Consider the following 15500-nt stretch of genomic DNA (forward strand, 5'->3'; position numbering starts at 1 on the left):
AGGGACTTCTACTTTAATTTGTTATCTTGAGGTATCTAAAATACTCTAAAAATCTGAACTAGAACCTGTAAGAGATATCAATGCCAAATTAAAAATTTGAGGAAAAATTCGGAAGCTTCTAAAAACAAAATAAATCCTGAACTAAGCATGCCTTTATCTATTTTTCCTTAACCTGTGTCTCCTCCCTGTCCTGGCCCTACCCATCCCATACCACTGACACTCTCTGTACCCTCTTGCTCATATGGTAAAAACTTATTGTAAACCTGAAAAATTATTTTCCAGGCTTTCAGTGAAGAGGCTTATTGAACTGGGTTACTACTGGTATATGTACGCCATTGGAAATTCCAGTTGTCAGTGGCCAAAAGATGGATGTTTTAAATTTGAATGACTTTTATATTTAAAAAATATTTTCTTGATCTCTCATTTTAAACCAATTGCCTTATTTATATTTATGGACAGATCATATAATTTAAAAAAGACACATATGGTATCATGGCTAGACTTAGAAATTCTCTCAATAAAATCAAAGAGCAGCTGAAAAGCTAAGATTCTAGAGACTGACCTAAAAGCAAGTTAGATAAAAGCTGAGATTCTAGACTCTGACCTAGAAGGAAGTTAAAATCCCTTCTATGCTCAAACTGCCTCCCTTGGATTCCCTGTGAAATTTGCAAAATAAAATACTCCACCCTGTGGTCTAGTAGCTGGGATTTGCGCTTTCACTGTCATGGCTCAGGTTTGATTCCTGGTCAGGGAAGCAGTCTCTGCAGATGTAAGTCCTTTAACTCTGGGAAGGAAAGATTGAGTGAAAACATTGGTCCGATATTTGTGTGACTCTTGACTTTTTGGGATATTTATTTCTTAGTGATCCTTTCCCTTCCTTTTTATTTCCTGTCTTATCGACTGTCTCTTTTAGTCTTTCATCTGTAGGGCACACAGATGGGAATGGTCAGTGTTTGTGTGGAGAGGGTCAGCTGAGAAGCTGAGATTCTAGAGAACATATCCAGAGAAGACAATAAAATGTGCATTGTTTCCCAGTTGCGGCTAGCAAAACTTTCGTTTCTTTGAACTGTCTTTGAGTAGTTTCCAATCTTGAGAGGACTCCTTTACACCTCTTTGAAGATGCTTGTGCATTCTTGGTTAAGGTATAATCTTAGTTAAGACTTTTTGGTTCTGATGAGTCCTTTGGAAGATATGTTTAGTAGAAAGTTCAAAAGGAATATTGAAAATATTTCCCCGCTAAAATCTGATAATAAGATATTTGGAAAACAATTTATAAGAGATATATGATTAGAAGCCAGCAGAATAAAAAGATGATATTCAGGCTGCACACACACACACACACACACACACACACACACACCCCACACACATATACATACATATATATGGACCTTTCTGGTTTTTTCCTTCTGGATCCTGTTCTGTTTGACCTGTAATCATGAAAAAAAAATTAAGCAATAGAAACAGGCCTAGAAGCAATAAAGTTGATAAACTTTGCAGAAGAGTATGTGAAACTGGCTATTAAAATGTACTATGTATGTTAAGGAAGAAAGAGTACATCATGAAATTGATTTGGAAAGAAATGGAATATATAAGACATGACTCACATGAAATTGAAAAATAGATATATTAAATGAAAAAATATATATTGATTGAGATTAATGGCCAATTGGATACTGCAGAATTTTAAAAAATGAATGAACTTGGAGACACAGCAATAGAAACTATTCAAAATAAATTACAGACAAAAATAAAAGACTAAAACATTTTTATTAAAATGTAATGCTGTAAACTTATAGAAAATAATACAGACTATCTTTATGGTTTGAGAGTAGGAAAAGAGGTCTTCCTGACGTCAAAGAATTGTTTTAGTGGAAGTAATAGAAACTAAATATCAGTGGAAAGAGGGGAGGTGTAGTCAGAGAATAGGATGAATACAATTGAGATTATGAAGGGGCTACATAGCGACAAACTCTGGGTTAGGACCACAGAAAGAAATGGTTGAGGCCGGGCGTGGTGGCTCAAGCCTGTAATCCCAGCACTTTGGGAGGCCGAGGCGGGTGAATCACGAGGTCAACAGATCGAGACCATCCTGGTCAACATAGTGAAACCCCGTCTCTACTAAAAACACAAAAAATTAGCTGGGCACGGTGGCAGGTGCCTGTAATCCCAGCTACTCAGGAGGCTGAGGCAGGAGAATTGCCTGAACCCAGGAGGTGGAGGTTGTGGTGAGCCGAGATCGCACCATTGCACTCCAGCCTGGGTAACAAGAGCGAGACTCCATCTCAAAAAAAAAAAAAAAAAAGAAAGAAATGGTTGCGATAGGATAGGGGATTAATGGAGAAGTATGAAAAGACATGAGAGGTACAGAGTTATATGGCTTCCTTAGGTTTTCATAGTGAATTAAAAATGGACAGAACTAGATTTCAATCCCAATTTTTGCTTACTTTGAAGTCATGCTACTTTCAAAGGAAAAAAAAATCTTAATTTTTATGAAATTGTAACATATGGCAATTAAACCTGACAATTTTCTGGACCCAAAGTAGAAATTTTGAATCTGGATTAAAGGAATATGTTAGAATAAAACTTTCAGTGTTATTTTTCTCGAGAACTCAGCTAACAAACCGATGTTCTGTGCTTAGGTAAGAGCCAGCCATACTAACACATACCCGTACTGTGTCACCTATGACTGCCACAGTGGCACTTAGCCAATTTTGAATTTAGTTAATTAGGATTACATTGCATGTTCACTACAGGGTCTTATGGTACACTTTTGGAAATTTGCATTCACCTCCCAGCTTCACCATACAAATAGCCTTTCTTAGGGTCTCTGCAAGAAATGTATATTCCTAGTGGATCAAAAATATGACTTTAGATTTGAAAGGAAAAGGAGGAATACAAAAAGGATACTGTAGAGAGAAAGATACATAAGAATTTTTCTTTCAATAGGGTCATAAATTACAATTTAAGTATGAAATTAGATTGTTTAACACAACTTCTCTCAATATTGTTTGTGGATAGCAGTTTATTCATTTTTCAAACAGTTAATATTTAAAAATTGCTTATACCTCAAGGATATGTTGTTTTTTAACATTAACCTTTGCATGTTGAGGTAATTATAGCTTTATATACAATTTTAAAATAGAATCCATTTTCCAATTTCTTCTAAAAGTAACTTCTTGCAAAGTTGTATTACAAATTAACAACCAGGATATTGACATTGATACAGTTCACCCATCTCATTCATATTTCCAGAATTTTACTTACACTAATTTGGGTGTAATGTGTGTGCATTCAACTTTCTGCAAGTTTATCACCTGTATAGGTTCTTCTATCCACCACCGCAGTCAAGACACAGAACAGTCCCATCACTACGAAGATTCCTCATCTTGTCCTTTTATAAATCTACCCATGTCTCTTCTCTTCTCCTTTCCTGTCCTTAACCCTGGCAACCACTAATCTGATCTCAATCTCTATAATTTCATCTTTTCAAGAATATTATCAAATGGGGTTTTTCAGCACGTAGCCTGTGTGATTGGCTTTTTACAGTCTACCTAACTTTCTAGAGGTTCTTTCAAGTGGCTGAGTGTAGTCAGTCATTTTTATTATTGAATAGTGTTCCATGGTATAGATATACTAGTTTAATTGTTTAACCCAATTGAAGGGCCTCTGGCTTGTTTCCAGATTGTAGCTGTGATAAATGAAGCTGTTTCAAACATTTGTGTACAGGTGTTTGTGCGAACATAAATTTTCATTTCTCTAAGATAAATGTCTACATGTGCAAATGCCATGTCAGATGGTAATTACATATTGAGTTTTACAAGAGATTAACAAACTGTTGTCTAGGGAGGTATATTGTTTTTATTTCAATAAAAATAGTGTTTTGATCACTTATGAAGAGTCAGATGCATAATTTATTAATTCATGTATACATGCCTTCCATAAATATTTACTGATTGCCTACTGTACTCATACCAAGGCTCAACAACTGCAGATACAGTAATAAACAAGACATTTTCCCTAATTTGTTCTATGTAGGAAAATACATAATGTTAGATGATTAAGAGTCTAATAGCATTAAGGTCATTTTAGCTAAGGCAGTCAAGGAAGGCTTCTCAGAGGTGGTAATATATAAGCTGACAAGTGCCTAATGAGATGAAAGAAGTCCTGCACATTTCTGGGTGTAGATGGTTCCAAGAGGAGGGGATGGCAAGTGCCAAGGCTCTGGGCCATGAATTAGATTGGCAAGTGTGTAGAGGAGAAAGGAAGGAAGTGCAGCCAGAGACCTCCTAATGAAAGAGAGGGAGGAATAGGGGAAAAGATGGTAGAGGCAGATACGTCTTTCATTATACAGTCTTTTCTGGTCTAAAAACGATGTTGAGATGCTAATCAGTTTGTCACCTGAAATGGTTAGGTGCTTTTCCATCAAGGAGGGATAGGATGCAATTGATAAATGTTTATTTTGTGACTTGTGGAAAATAGACAATATACAGTGAGGGTTCAGCAGGAAACATAAGCCACTTTATCTCACATGAGTTCACTTCAGATGGGGCCAAAACCTTAGAGAGGGAGACTACTAAAGGTCAGAATCCAAATCCCAGCCAATGCCTCCAGTTTTCGACAGAAGTTTGGAAACGCAGAAGTCCTAGATAAAAGTTGGTTTAATGAGACAATTATGGCCTTTAAAGTTAAACATAATTAGTTTAAACCTTGACATCCATCCACTAGTAGCCTCAGTGAACTTATTTAATTTTTCTGAACTCTGAGTTTCTCATTTATAAATAAAATAATAAACCTTATGAAATTGTTTACAGTTAAATAGAACAATGGAGTAAGTGTTTGTCACCAGGGGCTTGTCTTACAGCTCACGTTTGCCTTAACAAAAAATTAGTAGAGGCTCAGAAAGCTTTTCCTGGCATTTCTTAGGAGAAGATCTCCTTCCCAAATAACTAAGATTTTATATTAGCTACAGATTTAAAAAGTAGCAACCAATAAACCAAAATGCTCACCTTTATGTAGAGGACAGAATTTGTCCTTAAGTTTATATCAGGAACTGACTCCACCAAACAAAGGATCATTCAAAAAATTGTGAATATCTTTGTGATTTAAAATGTTTTTGTGGTTTTGAGCAAAGGTAGAAACCAACTGCTAATTGCACACCTGCGATTAATATCATCAATGTTAATTCACTGTAAACCAAGTTTGATTACTGCTGTTTAGCTATAAACAACATATGCAAAGGGGCTTACTGTTTGAAAACGTCTCTATGGTCTTGGCAGAATAGGAATTAGGAACAGGTTTCAAGACAAAAACACTATGCTGTCCTGATTCACATAAGAATAATAGAAAACCTGTAAAAAGGAAAAATGCTTCAGCACTTAGGCTGAAAAGAGAAATGATTTAGAATGTTTTCACTTCATTAATGCACTTTGTGTAACTACCTGGACAATGAAATGCGTTGAAATTGGAGACGTTCTTTTAAGGGAGTCAGAAAAGTTTTGAGTTGATTTTTGCAGTTTTCTCATACTTATTCTCAAGCATCCTTGTCTGCCTAGAATGTCAAATAAAACGGTCACCTCTTTAGACAAGGACAAACAATTTTGATTCCCTGATAGAATTCATGTTATATTGCGGTAACTTGTCTGCTTAATTCAAGTTAGCAATGTGATTAAAACTGTGTGATACTGGGTAAAAATGAATTGCAGTAATTACCTATAAAAGCATTCAGAAAGCCAGGTGGTCCCTCTGTACCTTTGGGAGGATTGACTATCTACCAAGACAATTAATTTATTCAGGAAGTAGCTGAAGCTTATGATTGTCATTTCCATTTTTTTCTAATCAGATTGTTCTTCCCATTTCATACCTTATCCTTTGTGTCAAATCTCAAAAGCTAGAGAAAAGGGAATGAGTAATCATCACCTCCCCAATACTTTGTACCATTAAGAAGCCAACAAATATGGAATTATGACTAAGGTCTTTCTAAAACCATAGAAGCCATTAATAGGTATAAACATCATCAGGTTAAAAATCTATATTGTCAGAATTTCAAGACTTAAAGTGTCCATCAGGAAAAAGGAGCTCACTGAAGACTATTCAACTGCCACTTTAAAAATGACTAGTTTGGTTGGGTGCGTGGCTCACGCTTGTAATCCCAGAACTTTGAGAGACTGAGCCAGGTGGATCGCTTGAACTCAGGGGTTCAAACCAGCCTGGTAACATGGTGAGACCCGTGCCTGCTAAAATTACAGAACAATAGCCTGGTGTAGTGATGTGTACCTGTGGTTCCAGCCACTTGGGAGGCTGAGGTGGAAGAATCACCCGAGCCCAAGGGGTGAAGGTTGCAGTGAGCTGTGATCATGCTGCGGCTCTCCAGCCTCAGTAACAGAGCAAGACTTTATCTCAAATGAAAAAAGAAAAGACAAGACAAAACAACAAAAAACCAAGTGACTATTCCATTTAGAATCTTTTCCAGTCTTCATGATTTTTACATTCTGCATAGAAAGGTCTGTTGGCTGGGCACAGTTGCTCATACTTGTAATCCCAGCACTTTGAGAGGCCAAGGTGGACGGATCATGAGGTCGGGAGTTCAAGACCAGCCTACTCAACATAGTGAAACCCCATCTCTACTAAAAATACAAAAAATTAGCCTGGAGTGGTGGTGGGTGTGTGTAATCCCAGCCACTTGGGAGGCTGAGGCAGGAGAATTACTTGAACCCAGGAGGCAGAGGTTGCAGTGAGCCCAGTTCAGGCTACTGCACTCTGGCCTGAGTGACAGAGTGAGACTCCATCTCTTGAAAAAAAAATGTTCTGTCAAATGTCAAAACTATTGTCTAAATTTCATCACTTGCTTAACTGGTTCATGTCTCTTTTTATTTTTTCTTAAGTTTTTCTCTTAAAAAATTAATGAATGTGGCCGGGCGTGGTGGCTCAATCCTGTAATTCCAGCACTTTGGGAGGCCGAGGCGGGTGGATCATGAGGTCAACAGATCGAGACCATCCTGGTCAACATGGTGAAACCCCATCTCTACTAAAAATACAAAAAATTAGCTGGGCATGGTGGCACATGCCTGTAATCCCAGCTACTCAGGAGACTGAGGCAGGAGGATTGCCTGAACCCAGGAGGCGGAGGTTGCGGTGAGCCGAGATTGCGCCATTGCACTCCAGCCTGAGTAACAAGAGCGAAACTCCGTCTCAAAAAAAAAATTAATGAATGTTTTGTGGTAATGACTTTAAGACAGGTGGCATACAGAGCCATTGTTTTCAGCATTTGTCTCCCTAAGTTAGAAAAGATCCATCTGAAAAATTGCTTTTGCTTTCTAACTACAACCAAATTGCTTAACCAAAAAACAAAAACAAAAACACTACAATAACAACAAAACCAGTGAATTATTTGTGATGCTTTTAATATAAATGATATTTTGTTTTATTCATTTTGCTGCTAAATATCTCATCTAGAAATGGTCATTTGTAAACCTCTTTTTCTTTTTTCTGAGATGGAGTCTTCCTTTGTTGCCCCAGCTAGAGTTCAGTGGCACAATCTCGACTCACTGAAACTTCTACCTCCTGGGTTTAAGTGATTCTCCTGTATCAGCTTCCCAAGTAGCTGGGATTACAGGTGCACACCATCACACCTGGCTAATTTTTTGTCGTATTTTTGTAGAGACTGGGTTTCTCCATGTTGGCCAGGATGGTCTTGAACTCGTGACCTCAGGTGATCCACCAAACTCGGCCTCCCAAAGTGTTGGGATTACAGGTGTGAACCACTGCACTCGGCCTTCTTTTTTTTCTTTGGTTAAAAATTTGACTGCCTTTAGAAATATGAAGACATGTCAAAATTAGTTTTAGTAAATGATAGAGCTATAAAAGAGTAAAGATAAGGAAAATATTGATATATATTATATCCAGATAAAATTAGGATGGATAAAACAGTAACTGAATTGATTAAATCATAGTGCAGCTTAATAAAATAGGATAATATTTTTCATATGTGGGAAGAATAATTTTAAAGTAACAAAGTAAATTACACAAAAGATGAGTATATTTCATTAAAACATATACACACAATTAAAATATAACTATAAAAATAGATATAAAAGAATTCATAGATATTCAAGCAGTTCAAGATGTTTACAAATATACTTTTAGGCTGGGCACAGTGGGTCCCAAACATTTTGGGAGGATGAGGTGGGTGGATAACCTGAGGTCAGGAGTTGAGACCAGCCTGGCCAATATGGTGAAACCCTGTCTCTACTGAAAATTAAAAAAAAAAAACAACAACCAGATGTGGTGGTAATCCCAGCTACTCAGGAGGCTGAGGCAGGAGAATCACTTGAATTTGGGATGCTGAGGTTTCAGTGAGCCGAGAGCATGCCACTGCACTCAAGCCTGGGTGACAAGAGAGAAACTCCATCTCATTGCAGAAATATTTTTTGTTTACTTTTGTGATGGACTTTGTGCGAGGTTGTGGTTTCATTGTAAAGTATACAAACATGAGAACCTTCTTTTTATAATCTTCTCCACCTCTATTTGTGAGACTTTTCTTAACATTAGTGACTCTATTTGGATTCTGATAACTTGTCCCTTGTCCCTTGATACCAGAATGTACTTGTCCCATCTCAAAAAAAAAAAAATATATATATATATATATATGCATACTTTTGACAATTTACAGTGCCTGTAGAAGTAAAACCATATATTTGTAGATTTTACTTTTTTATAATATATATCATTTTATTATAAAACAAAATGATTTTAGTTAAATAATACACAAAATATAATTTGATATCTAAAATATGGAAGAATATTTTAAATGGACCCACATCTTAAAGTTGTGATTATCTTTCTTTAGTGAAATAATATTGCCACCAAACATTTCTCAATCTCTGAAAAGCCCCGTGCTTGTTTTGGAGTTTGAGGGATGACTAGAAAAGACTCATGTTTTATTTGCCATTCCCTCTACTTTAATGGCAGTGGAAGATGACTTAGACACTTTGGAGAGAATTGTGATACAAATGGTGACTATTTGAAGACAACAAAATTTGGCATCAACTGTAAAATTACACACTTTTAACAGCATTAAAATCATGCACTTATACCCGGTTTACTTAAAACATTTACATGAATGTTAAAAGCTAACACTTTAAAACCAGGGAATTTGCTTTTAATCCCCTCTCTGGAGTAGTCTTCATACTTGATATCTTAAGAAGTCTATGAAAAAATACTTTTATCTACACTTAAATATTAATGAAGGCAAATGGCATTTTGAAAAAGAAAAAGTTCTTATACTATCTCTACTTAAGCTCACTTTTCTCTAGAAGTGTGAGTTTATAGGTTTTTTAGTTAAAACCATATGTTTTTATATTTTGTGCTTGCAATTTTAACTAAAAATGCATATGTTTAAGACTTTTGTAAAACAATCAGCCATTTATTTGTAAGTAAACTACTGAGTTTAATACAATTTAAATAACTCTTTAAAGAAGTGTCTGATATAAAATAGAGTCTCTAGAAGATCTTATGGAATAGAGGTAGTTAAGATAGAGTTCCCGATTTCTTGACTTAATAACCATCTAAATATCCAGAAGCTACTAGAAAGATTTCTTCAATTTCATCTTTTGTGATCTAATCTAACATATTGTTAAAAGTACATTCTCCCGGGTCACTTTGGAAGCTTCAGTTTTATCTATGTAGCATAGGTCTGAGGGCCTGAATGGACACTTATTAACATAACAGCAAAAAAATGAAAATACAGGAACAGAAACTGCTGAAGAATTTCAGATGTATAAATAATCCCATTCTATCAATAATCTTATGTCAAAGATATGGCATCTATTTCCATTTTAGTGAAGAGGGAACTGAGGTATAGATATTTTAAGTAACAAATAGTGGAACAAGGCCTTGAGCCAAGGCCTGATTCCAAAGATCTAATATAGCAAGACTGATTTACTACATAGTTGAAAAGGCCAATTTTTGTTTAATTGTAATTTATTCAAATCCCTAACTGTCCCTTGTTATCTGTATGACTGAGAACAAAGCATTTGATCTTTCTTAGCCATGTTTCTTCCTCTATTAAAAAAACATAATATCTAGTTAAAGGAGGCTATGAGAATTAAAATAGAAAATATATGTGGAATATTTAGCACAGTGTCTGGACAAACATAAACACTGAACATACGGAAGTCGTAATTATTTTAAAAATAACCTTATCTAAATTAAGATATAGAAGAAGCAATTTATTTGCCCAGGGTTGAGTAGTGTCAGAACTGGAACCCAAGTGTCTTGAATGTCAGATGCAGCACATCTCTCAAGGAAATTATAATTTTATAAATGGATTGTTCTATTTAAGATGACTCCCACCTACATTGGTAAGAGTGTTCTTATTTATTTAGTTTATTGTTGCAAATGCTAATCTCTTCCAAATACACTCTCACAGACATACCAGAAATAATGTTTTACCAGCTATCTGGGAATCCCTTAGCCCAGTCAAACTGACACATACAATTAACCATCACAATATCCAACATATGTGTTTGAATGTTTACTTATTTGCTCTCTTCAAACTCATGTATTGCAATCCTGACCCTGAGTACTTCAGAATATGTGACAGGGCTTTGGAAACAGGGCTTCAGAATTTGGAGACCAGGCTTTTTAAAAGGCAATTAAGGTAAAATGAGATAATATGGCAGACCCCACTCAATATGATTGGTGGACTTCTAAGAAGAAAGATGACACACATAGGGACTGAGAGGGGATGCTATAAAACACAGGGAGATGGCAGCCATCTGCAGGCCCAGCAGAAAAGCCTCAGAAAAAAACAAACTTGCTGACACCTTGATTTTGAACTCTAGCCTCCAAGAACTGTACAAAAACAAATTTCTGTCATCTATCCTACCCAGGCTGTGGTATTTTGTGTGGCAGCCTTAGTAAATGAATACAGGAGCTATTGTATATTACTTGACTGTATCTTCAGATAGTTCCAGAGAACCCAGAAAACTGTATTCTAGGTAAAAACTTCTGAGTTTTAAATTTCAGAAGCTAAATTAAATTTATTTAAAAGATTGCAAGAGAAAACTCTGTAGTTAAAATAGAACAGGATTAATTTATGTTGTGTATATGCGACTCCTAGCACATAATAATTATTTAACAAATGTTAGTATTTCTTTGCTTCTCAGGCAATAGTAAAATTTTGTGGCAGTGTTGAAAATATAGTCACTTATCTTGGAAAAGTTCTCCGGAGTCTTAGGAATATATACCATTTAGACTGGCTTTGCTGTCTTACATTTCTGTCCTTTTCATTTAGAGCTGACACAAAAGACACTCCTGAGGACTGAGTCTGGAAAATGTGAGAAGGAAGTTAATTTTGGCAAATTTCTGAGAAATGGAAAGAAGTATCCACAAGAAATTTCATTTGTAAGAGGTAGAGCAATCTTGTTTCCTATTGAAGAGCACTAGGATGGAAACCGTGGCTAGCCTAGGTAGTTGTCTTTTATTGGAGATCTCAGTGAACACATCAGAAAGATAGAAAGTTACAAAGGCAGACTCCTAGTTGTCAGTTTGCCAAAACTCAGACAAATTACAGGAAGCATGACTGAGAGATTCTCATTTTATTCTATAAGAAAAGGATGGATTTAGAAGGTAATATAGGAAAAGCACGGAAGACGACACATAGGAATCTCAGAACAAGCTTTGTTGAAGTCGAAAGTCTTTTTGCCTTTGGAAAAAAGCAAAACAAAACAAAAGAGGGCGGCAACTAAAAGAGTAATTCAACATCAGAGTCTCTCTTTATTACAGGCACTCTGTATTCATTAAGGCTGAGTTTCCCTCCTGGCTTGGGTTCACCATTTCCATGGACAAGGGAAAAAGTCCTATTTTCTTTCTGTTGCAGTAGAATATATTTATAGTGTGACTCTAAAATTTTTTAACTGCAATTCCAAATTTAAGAAAATATTTATATTTTTACTTTATAATTAAACACACATATATACATTGTCAATCAAAATAACAGACACAGAGAATCTATCTAAAAATAAGATGTCTATTTGGGCATTGCAAAAAGAATATACACGCCATAGTAAACTACATGCATATCACGGAAGTAAAGAAAGACAAAGAATGTTAAAGAAAAAAATGAGAAAAATTACCTAATCATTTTGAAATGATTCTCCATTGCTTCAAAGATTAAAACAAAGGTGACACCAGTCAAATTTTGGCCACGCAGTTGCTGAGTGAGTGTCCTTGCAGAAATACTTTGTGTATACTGTTGCGATAGACTTTGTGCAAGGTTGTGGTTTCATTATAAAGTATACAAGCCTGACAACCTTCTCTTTACAGCCTTCTCCAGCTCTATTTGTCAGACTTTTCTTAACATTAGTGGCTCCATTTGGATTTTGATGACTTTCACATTTCCCCCTTTTGATCAAGATCTTTCTCTGAGAGTATCACTGATAAATTATACTATAGTTAAGATTTGTTGTCCCTTGACACCAGAATGTACCTGTCCCAGTTGCCGGTCTCATTCCACACTGAGGAGAATGATGAGCAAGTAGTAGTCAGCGTCAACATTCTTTTAGCCATATTTGGGTAACAATGGAGGTTTAAAAGGACTGGCTCTCATATTAAGTCTACTCAGAGTTCATTATTAAATCAATTTTGTCTGTTTCATAGTCTTTTGGTACCAGCTTAAAGTATAGGATCAGTATTATTGTTTTAGAAGTTGTACTTCTGCAAAAATTTAAATAATAACAGACATAAAGTCTAAACAAGGAAAATACAGTCATATTAATAATAATGTGACAATTCCAGTTTACATAATGGTTTTGAACCATACACCTAGACTTGAAGGTCACCAATTGAATAAATTGTATAAGCATAGGGAATTAGATGAAGTCTTTGGTCAGCATGTGGCTTGTTTGCTTATTTCATGTATATGAGCGTCAACTTTTCCCAGAGAAATTTATCTAGATCAGCATGTAGTACTAGCAATAGCACATGTATATTTTTTGGAATTCAGCCGAGGGATACTGAAGGATTTCTTAAGCTAGCTTCTGTTAAGTTACCAGCAGAAGCCATTGATTATGACATTTCAATTAATTGTTATCTTGTCAAGTACAAAAGGTAGCAAATGGGGGAAGATTCTTAATGTGATGTGGAATTTTTTTTTCTGTGTCTTGAGAAAAGCTGTTTACACCATGAAAACATTAACTTCTAGTTTGTAATAAGAGTGTTTCTGGTCATGACATCAGGTAGTTTGGTGAACTTTTTATGTGGTCCATACATCAGTTACAGGGTTTGTTTCTTAAAATTCATCTAGTTTCAACTTCTATAGTGCTTTTTGTAAGAACAGAGTAGCTTTTGTTTTCAGTTAGAGAGTTGTAGCCAAATACTGGAGAAAATTAGGAAAATTCAGGGACTGATTCAGTCAAACAGTGTACAAATGTATTACAGTTTTTTTTTTTTTTTTTTTTAGAAATACAACTTTCTAAAGAATCTAATAACAGGTGCATTATAGTGTTTCTTTAGAAATACAACTTTCTAAACAATCTAATAACAGGTGTATTATAGGTTTTCTTTAGAAATATAACTTTTTCTGACTGATCACGGTGGCTCATGCCTGTAATCCCAGCACTCTGGGAGGCGAAGGCGGGAGGATCATGAGGTCAAGAGACCAAGAGCATCTTGGCCACAATAGTGAAACCCTATCTCTACTAAAACCCACCCCCCTAAAAAAAATTAACTGGTCATGATGGCGCATGCTATAGTCCCATCTACTCTGAAGGCTGAGGCAGGTGAATCACTTGAACCTGGGAGGTGGAAGTTGCAGTGAGCCAAGATCATGCCACTGCACACCAGCCTGGTTACAGAGTGAGACTCCATCTTTAAAAAAAAAAAAAAAGGAATATAACTATTTTTTTTCCACATGCATCATATAGGAATCTCAGATTTAAAAACCTCTTAAGACTAGGAACCCAAACTAGGGCATACTTTAGATTTTACATAGCATCTAAAGGTTCTTGAGACTGCCAGGAAGTGACAATTTTTATTTACTATAAGGCTGCAAACTCCTAAGCTGGGTATTCTATGCACACTTAAAATTATGACATTTTAGTCGAATCCTTGGTAATATTTAATATAATCAATGTTTCTAATTGTATCCTGCTTACAAAGACAGAGAAGATTTTTATTAAACTTATGTAAATAAAAACATAAGAATATGCACAAAGAGTTTCCAAATTTTGGAAAAACCAAGTAGGGAGGAAAAACAAATTTCTCTACTCTTGTTCACAAAAGTATACTTTATCAGATTGCTTAAAACTATAGATAGCTTACAAAGGAAAATTTTCTTGAATCAGGAAAATGGTTGTAAAGAAAATAGCCAGCAATGTTTTAATTATAAGTCATAAAACATCTTCATCAATTACTTAATTTCATGTAATTAATTTATTGTCGCTTTAACTTGATTAGCGGTTATATGAATGTATCAGTTTTTTTCCAATTAGAATTCTGGAGATTTTCACTTAGTTTCATTATTTTAAAGTTATCAGAAATATGAGTTTAAGAGTACTCGTTAGAAGAAAACAATTTTGGAATAGAGCTGATTGGAAATGCGTTTAGAGAAGAACTCAAAACAATAATTGTTCATGGTGAAAGCTTGAAATAGCTTATGGTAAAAATCTGATGAAAGTTTTCAACTGACAAAGAAATTTCTAAATTGACTACATGTAGCATTTTGAGGTAACCAGATTCATGACTGACAGTGTCACATCAGGATTATCAGATTTAATAAATTTCATGTAATCTTTGGAACATTAATGACATATCCATACAAATGTATGTATGGAAGTTTTAGTATAATTAAAATTATGACTGGTAATATAGTACACTTATGAATTTGTGTAATTTTTAAAAACATATTTATCAGCTATATAACCATAAGTGTAACTGAAAGAGTATCAAGTATTACTTATGATTTGACAGTGTCTTCCACAAAATTTATCAAATAAGTCAAATTATTTAGCATCACTGCAAGAGAAGAGATATATATACTCTGCAGCATTAGAGGCACTTAACCAGAAAATTCTAAATTTAATTTTAGTCCCAAAAGATTTAATTCAGGATTTTGTTTCTGGAGAAACATGCCAAGGATTTGAAACACTTGATCAAAACAGAATCACCTTGTAATAGAGCTGGAGGTCATTATTCTAAGTGAAGTAACACTAGAGTAAAAAAACAAAAATGTATGTTACACTAATAAGTAGGAGCTAAGCTATAAGTATGCAAAGGCATAGAGTGATATAATGTACTTTAGACACTCAGAAAATGAAGAGTAGGAGGGTGGCTAGGTATAAAAAACTACCCATTAGGTACAATGTACACTACTTTGGTGCTGGGTGCACTAGAATATCAGAATTCACAGCTATATTATTCACCCATGTAACAAAATTTGGGGTACCACTCATACCCCAAAAACTATTAAAAATTAAATTAAAATAACAAAAAAAAATGTT

At 35.2% G+C, this 15500-nt stretch overlaps 1 long non-coding RNA gene across 5 annotated transcripts in view; it reads left to right on the forward strand.

Annotated features, from left to right (window-relative positions):
* The window catches only part of LOC118145489 (uncharacterized), a 119368-nt gene that overhangs the window by 57285 nt on the left and 46583 nt on the right, over positions 1–15500 (forward strand). For 2 of the 5 annotated variants that reach the window (XR_004730624.3, XR_004730623.3), the window contains exon 3: positions 11297–11413. The exons of 2 other annotated variants lie outside the window; for them this stretch is intronic. This is a non-coding gene — a long non-coding RNA (uncharacterized LOC118145489). Of the gene's footprint in view, positions 1–11296; positions 13909–15500 lie in introns of those variants that run through there. One more of the 5 variants, XR_013523386.1, reaches the window with a different exon arrangement.

This window comes from Callithrix jacchus, chromosome 10 (genome assembly GCF_049354715.1).
Source record: "Callithrix jacchus isolate 240 chromosome 10, calJac240_pri, whole genome shotgun sequence".
NCBI lineage: Eukaryota > Metazoa > Chordata > Mammalia > Primates > Cebidae > Callithrix > Callithrix jacchus.